Below are 7,382 nucleotides of genomic sequence, written 5' to 3' on the forward strand. Positions count from 1 at the left end.
TGGACAGTTTTCATTCCCCTGAGCTGGGAGAGACAAAATGTGCTGAATTCCAGAAAAGCTTAGCCTTTGAAACCTCATCCACAAATGTGGGGTGCGAAGGGAGAGGGCTTCCCTGGGGCCTGCCTCTGTAAGTAGGAGTGGGTGACAGGAAGAGGAGGCAGGAGCAGGATCGGGATAACCTTGGGGTGGGGAGGTGGTTGCAGGTCCCACCCTGCAGAGGGCTCCAGACTCAGGCCCTCAGAGTCCATAGGTGACATGGTGCTGAGACTGCTGACTTGGGGAATCTCTTGAAACGCTCCCCGCCTTTCCTCCAGAGCGTCTTCCTTCTCAATTCCTGCTTTGGTGTCAGCCCTGGGTGAGCTGTGGGTGTAGTAATAGAGCTGAGGTTGTAGTTTAGGGGTCACTGGGGTACAGGGAGGTAGGCTAGGCTTAAGTGGACTTGGAGATCACAGCGTTTGTGATTTTATGTAATTTTTTTTTGTAAAAAGTTTTTTTTTTTTTGGAGGGAGTCCTGCTCTGTCACCTAAGCTGGAGTGCAGTGTCCCGATCTTGACTCACTGCAACCTCTGCCTCATGGGTTCAGGCAATTCTCCTGCCTCAGCCTGCCAGGTATCTGGGACTACAGGTGCACACCACCATGCTGGGCTAATTTTTGTATTTTTGGCAAACGCAGGGTTTCCCCATAATGGCCAGGCTGGTCTGGAACTCTTGACCTCAGGTGATTGACCTGCCTTAGCCTCCCAAACTGGGACTACAGGCATGAGCCACTGTGCCCGGCTGGTAGTAATGTTTTAAATGCTATTTTTTCCTTGTCTAAACATTGCAGAAAATTTAGAGAACATTTGTAAACAAAAGGAATAAAAATCCCTTCCACATTTGCCACCCAGTTATAGTAAGTGTCTCTCAGTTGACCTAATATCAAGTTTCTGAAGATTAAAACAGGATGACATCGTAAGTAGTGTTCTGTGGCTTGTGTCTTATGCTTAATAGACATTGAAGACCTAGTGGTTGGTTGTGGAGAAGAGGTGGGCGATCTCTCAAGGAGCACAGGGCCTTTGTACCTGCTGAGAAGACTGCTCATTAACCATATGCATGTCATGTGCTGAGTAGGGTATTGGTACATAATCAGCATTAGATATTTTTCTCATGTAATTTTTTTTGTTTGTATGAGACAAGGTCTCACTCTATTGCCTAGACTGGAGTATAGTGGTGTGATCTCTGCTCACAGCAACCTCTGCCTCCCAGGCTTAAGTGATTTTCCTTCCTCAGCCTCCCAAGTAGCTGGGATTACAGGCATGTGCCACTACTGCATGGCTAATTTTTAAAATTTATTTAATTTTTTTTTTTATTTTTAGTAGAGATGAGGTTTTATCATATTGGTTAGGCTGGTCTCAAACTTCTGACCTCAAATGATCCACCCTCCTCGGCCTCCCGAAGTGCTGGGATTACAGGCGTGAGCCACTGTGCCTGGCCTTTTTCTCATGTAATTGTTACAACAACCTTGCAGTAGAAATGATCAAAGACATGGAATATTATTCCTTTTGAGGAAGCTGGCTTTTGTAACACAATGTATAAAAGTAGCTCCTCTGGATTTTTTTTGGTTTTAAATGCATTGGTTAACTCTGTTCCGACATTAAAACAAAGTTTCTCCTTCACATCCTAAGACCCCAGAGCTTTCATTCAGGATGGGCCCACTGTGATCGTCTCAGGGAGGGAAGAAATGCTTTGGATAAGATGAAGCCTTTTGAGTGGATTAAGGAAAACTATGTTTCTCTGGTTAGGTTAACTGGCAAGTAGCTAAGAAAATTTTTTGTCTGTATGCTAGAAGTCAAGGTTAACTCTTGACAATAGGTAGGGAGGAATGTCACAAGAAGCAATTGAGAAGACAGGTGGTGAAATACCAGGCAGTTTTCTCCCTCAATATTGATTTTTAAAAAGAAATTTCCCTGGAGTATAGCATGCTATGAACAATCCTAAATTAGGCCATAATTTTCCATACTTGCATGAAGTAAAACTCCTGTGATTGCATCCCTCAGTTACAATTTGGGGCTATTCCCAGGCCTACAGTAGAACAGAGGCTGCAGAAGGGCAGATCCTGTGGCGCTATACTAGGTACCAGCAGGGTCGAGTTTTCTTGAAGAGCAGGTGATAGAACAGAGGACTAGGAGCCCCAGACCTGGATTTGGATCCTGGCTCTCCCACCAGCTCCTGCGTGAGAGTGTCCAGCTCAAGCATATTCCTCACCTGTAGCCTGGGTAACTTCCACAGAGTTCATATGAGGATTAAGTAAATCAAGGGAAAGCTCTTAGCAGTTTGGCACCTAGATGGTGGCTACTGTTGTTCTCCCTAGGAGTCTAACAAAGCATTCAGAAACATAACTCCCCCTGAAACAAATTTCTATCAGTCCTGCAGGAATGGGATCATGACAGGGGTTTCCAGCATCCTTGCACTAGTCAAAGGGCATACAACAGATTCTGTTACTTGCCACCCTTACATCTCGTCTCATTTCAGACTTCCAGCATTGGGAAATGCCCAGTGTTACACATTCACCAATGTCAGGTAGTGGGTAAAGTACAGGTTTGGATCCAGCCTCTGGGTTTAAATCCTAGATCCACTTCTCACTGGCTGTATGGACCAGGGGAAGTCATTCCAACTCTCTGGGGCCTAGTTTTCTTTCTTTCTTTCTTTTTTTTTTGAGATGGGGTCTCACTCTGTTGCACAGGCTGGAGTGCAGGGGTGCCATCTTGGCTCACTGTAACCTCTGCCTCCCAGGTTCAACTGATCCTCCTGCCTCAGCCTTACCAGCTGGGACTACAGGTGCATGCCACTACTCCCGGCTACTTTTTTTTTTTTTTTTGCCTGCCTCTCTGCCTGCCTCCCTCCCTCCCTTCCTTTTTTTTAGACATGGTCTCACTCTGTAGCCCCGGCTGGAGTGCAATGGTGAGATCTCGGCTCCCTGCAACCTCTGCCTCCCAGGTTCAAGTGATCCTTTTGCCTCAGCCTCTGGAGTAGCTGGGACTATAGGTCCCTGCCACAGGCCAAGCTAATTATTGTATTTTTAGTAGAGATGGGGTTTCACTATGTTGGCCAGGCTGGTCTTGAACTCCTGACCTCAAGTGATGTGCTTCCTTCCTTTCTTGCTCTTTTTCTTTCTTGCTTTTTCTCCTTCCTTTCCTTCCTCTCCTTCCCTTCTTTCTCTCTCTTCTTCTCTCTCCCCCCTCCCTCCTTCCCTCCCTCCCTCCCTCCCTTCCTTCCTTCCTACCTTCCTTCCTTCCCTTCTTCCTTCCTTTCTCCCTCCCTCCTTTCTTCCTTTCTTCCTTCCTCCCTCCCTCCCTTCCCCTTCTTCCCTTCCTTCATTTCCTTTTCTTTCTTTTTCTTCATTTTCTTTCACTTCTTCCTTTTTTCCCTTCCTTCCTTTCTTCTCCAACTTCCTTTCTTTATTTTTCTTCTTTCTTCCTTTTTCAAGACAGGGTCTCACTGTTGCCTAGACTGAAGGCAGTAGTGTGATTTCAACTAACTGCAACCTCTGCCTCCTGGGGCTCAAGTGACCCTCCAGCCTCAGTCTCCCATGTAGCTGGGAACACAAGTGCACACCATGTCTGGATAATTTTAGTTTTTGTAGAGACAAGGTCTATGTTGCTGGGGCTGGTCTCGAACTCCTGCTCAAACAATACTCCCACCTTGGCCTCCCAAAGTGCTGGGATTACAGACATGATAGTTTTCTTATCTATAAATTGGGGATTAAAATAGCATCTATCTTGCTGGGTTATTTTGGAGATTAAATATGTCAAATACTTCTTACATAATGCTAATCAAATACCAAGTACTGTTCTAGTTATAAGTTATTATTCATCACCTCAAATCAATCAAAATTGGCTGCTTCCTTGTGACTTCTAATGAGATATCCCATAGAAACAGATGAGCTCCTTTCCTGGAATGAAATCGTCTGACCCAAGGTATGTGGACTCTGATAGGTTTAGCTTATGGAAGGCCCTTTGCATTCAACCTCTTTTTTATCTCAAATCAATTACTCTCTCCAGAGCATATAAAAACATGCCATAGAGGCTGGGTGCGGTGGCTTCATGCCTGTAATCCCAGAGCTTTGGGACACTGCGGAGAGCGGATTAGTTGAGGTCAGGAGTTCAAGACCAACCTGGTCAACATGGTGAAACCCTGTCTCTACTAAAAAATACAAAAAAATTGCTGGGTGTCCTGGTGTGTGCCTGTACTCCCAGCTACTTGGGAGGCTGAGGCAGGAGAACCACTTGAACCTGGGAAGTGGAGGCTATAGTGAGTCAAGATGGTGCCATTGCACTCCAGCCTGGACGACAGAGCAAGACTGTCTCAACCCACCCCCTCCCCACAAAACATACATACCATGGAGATATTACTCTTGGAAATACTATTTGTTATAGAGGATCAATGAATAAAAAAATTTCTTATTAGTCCCATAAATATTTCACTTCTTGTGCATCTAATATATTTAGGGCTCTGGGGATTCATAGATAAAAACCTTTGCCCTCAATGAGATCTGTTTAATTACTCAGGTGTCTATCAGGTGAATTGCCAAGATAGATGTCCCATCTGTATGTTCTGATAGTGTATTTTAGAATATCACACTGGCTTACATCAGACATTCAGGGAAAAGAAGAGGAAGTTTGAGCTGAATTCTTATACTAGTCAGAGCTCATTTGGTTGTAAGTGACAGAAATACAACCCAAATAAGCCTATGCAAAAGACGGAATTTATTGGCTCATGTAACTGGGAAGTCTAAGGGTAGACTTCAGGTATGGCTGGATCCATGAGTCAAATATTAGAGTTACAGCACTCTCTCTCTTATCTCCCAAATCTTTTTCCTCTGAGTCACTCTTTTTTTTTTTTTTTTTTTGAGAGAGTCTCACTCTGTTACCCGTTGCAACCACCTCCCAGGTTCAAGTGATTCTCAGCCTCTGGAGTAGCTGGCATTACAGGCATACACCACCATTCCCAGCTAATTTTTGTATTGTTAGTAGAGATGGGGTTTTGCCATGTTGGTCAGGCTGGTGTTGAACTCCTGACTTTAAGTGATCTACCCATCTCGGCCTCTCAGTGTGTTGGGATCACAGGTGTAAGCCATTGCACCTGGCCATCTCTGAGTCACTCTTCTGCTGTAGACATATTTTCTCAGTGTGGCCAGGGAAGAGGGCTATGTTCATGGCCTCCCAGATTGGTCTCTTTGGAGGAAAGCAACAAACTTTGCTTTCTAAGTGTCCATAGGTATATTTTAGGTGAGGATTATCACTATCACTTGATGCATAAATGTGTTTTCCTTATCAGAATGAGTACACGGATTTGTCAGCTTTTGTTTGGTGCTGTATTAGTAGGACCTAGAATAGTATATATGGCACATAGTAAGTACTCAGTAAATATCTGTTGAATAACTGAACTTACTAGCTAAATTTTGGTCATTGCCCGCTTCATATCTAGGGAGTGGTTTGCTACCAAAAGAAGGACACTGGGAGAAAAATGTTCTGAGCAGGCCAAACCATTATCATCTCTGTGGTGCTGAAATGAGCAAGACTTGGTCAAACAGGAGTAGAAATTCCCAGGCGCAGGGAATAGTATGTGTAAAGGGGTAGAGATGAGGGGATGCAGGACCTAGAGTTAGTTTGGTAGGGGTAGGTACTGGACCACATGAAGACAGACTGGGAAGTGGTCTGAAGGCCCTGGGGCTGCATTTTTTTTTTCTTTGCTTTTTGCTTGTTCCTTCAGCTCCACCCTCCACCTTCTGCACATTGCCCTGTGCCCCCCAGAAGGCTGACAGGCATGGTATCAATGTCCCCTCCTGATTAACTGGCTTCTGGTTGGGTTTGGCCAATGGAGGGTGTTGGTAGGAGACAGGAGAAGGGGAGGAGAGTAAGACTGACCTTTTTATTACTCTGGCTTCCTCCTTGCAGGGCTGCCTTGGCCCCATGATGAGGTAAGAACAGAAATTAAGAATATACATTTATGGCTGGGTGAGGCGGCTCACGCCTGTAATCCCAGCACTTTGGAATGCTAAGGTGGGTGGATCACTTGAGGTCAGGAGTTCAAGAACAGTCTGGCCAACATAGCAAAACCCCATCTGTACTAAAAATACAAAAAGTTAGCGGAGTGTGTTGATGGGCACCTATAACCCCAGCTACTCAGGAGACTGAGGCAGGAGAATCACCTGAATCCGGAAGGCAGAGGTTGCAGTGAGCCAAGATCACCCTATTGCACTCCAGCCTGGGCGACAGAACGAGACCCCATCTCAAAAAAAAAGAATATACATTTATAAACTCTTATAGCAGTTTGACAGAGAATTTTATTTGCTGAATCTAATATGGCTTGAGGATCCCTGATCTGAAAATCTGAAATCCTAAATACTCCAAAATCTGAAACTTTTTGAGAGCTCACATGATGCCACAAACGGGAAACTCCACACCTGACCTCATGTGATAGTTGCAGCCAAAACTTTATTTCATGAGCAAAATTGTCTTCAGGCTATGGGTAATGGTATACCTAATACAATGAATTTCATGTTAGATTTGGGCCCCATCCCCTGCATATCTCATTATGTACAGTAGGTGCAAATATTCCAAAATCTGAAAAAATCTTAAATCCAAAACACTTCTGGTCCCAAGCATTTCAGATTAGGGATACTTCATCTGTAATTTAAAAAACTGGGCTTATATGCTATGTGGGTTCTCTCATCTTATTGTTTCCTATTAATTTTTTATTGTAAGTCACCAAAGCACTAAGCTGAGGAGAATAGGATTAAAAAAAATTAAATGCAACGGGGATAGAAATCCCAAACCCAGTCCTTCAGCACAGATCATTAGAGAAACCCGACGTTCTATGACTCTTTTGGGTTCTGGAAATTGCTCCCTCTCTTTATCCTGATGGGCCTGGAGGGGAAAGAGCTCTGCTGCTTTCACCCCGAATGACTGCTCTGTGCCTGTGGTTCCCCTAAACCTGAGCCCCTCGTTTGTAAACAAACTCATCTGGAATTAACCTAATTTGACTGTGTCATCTGCTTCCTGTTGGGATCTCAACGGACACAAGGTAACCTAAAAATGATGCAGGGCTATTGAGGGAGGTTATGGAGGAATGACAGGCGATTGTGCAGCCTGAGTGAGGTGTGGACTAGGGAGAAGACTCCAGACAGAGTGACCAGCGCCAGGGCCAACTCACTTTAAAATGCTGAGGACTTGAACTAAGGCAGCCATACTAAGAGCAGGAAAAAAATCCATAGATATTTAAGATATCCTGTCAGCTAGGAAAACAGAAACCTGTTTAGATTTGAGTCCCATTAAGCTATAAATAGCTTAAGGAGAAAGGAATTAAATATTGTAGAGGGTAGCAAACTATGAGCTTTGAGC

This window comes from Callithrix jacchus, chromosome 8 (genome assembly GCF_049354715.1).
Source record: "Callithrix jacchus isolate 240 chromosome 8, calJac240_pri, whole genome shotgun sequence".
NCBI classification, from domain to species: Eukaryota; Metazoa; Chordata; class Mammalia; order Primates; family Cebidae; genus Callithrix; species Callithrix jacchus.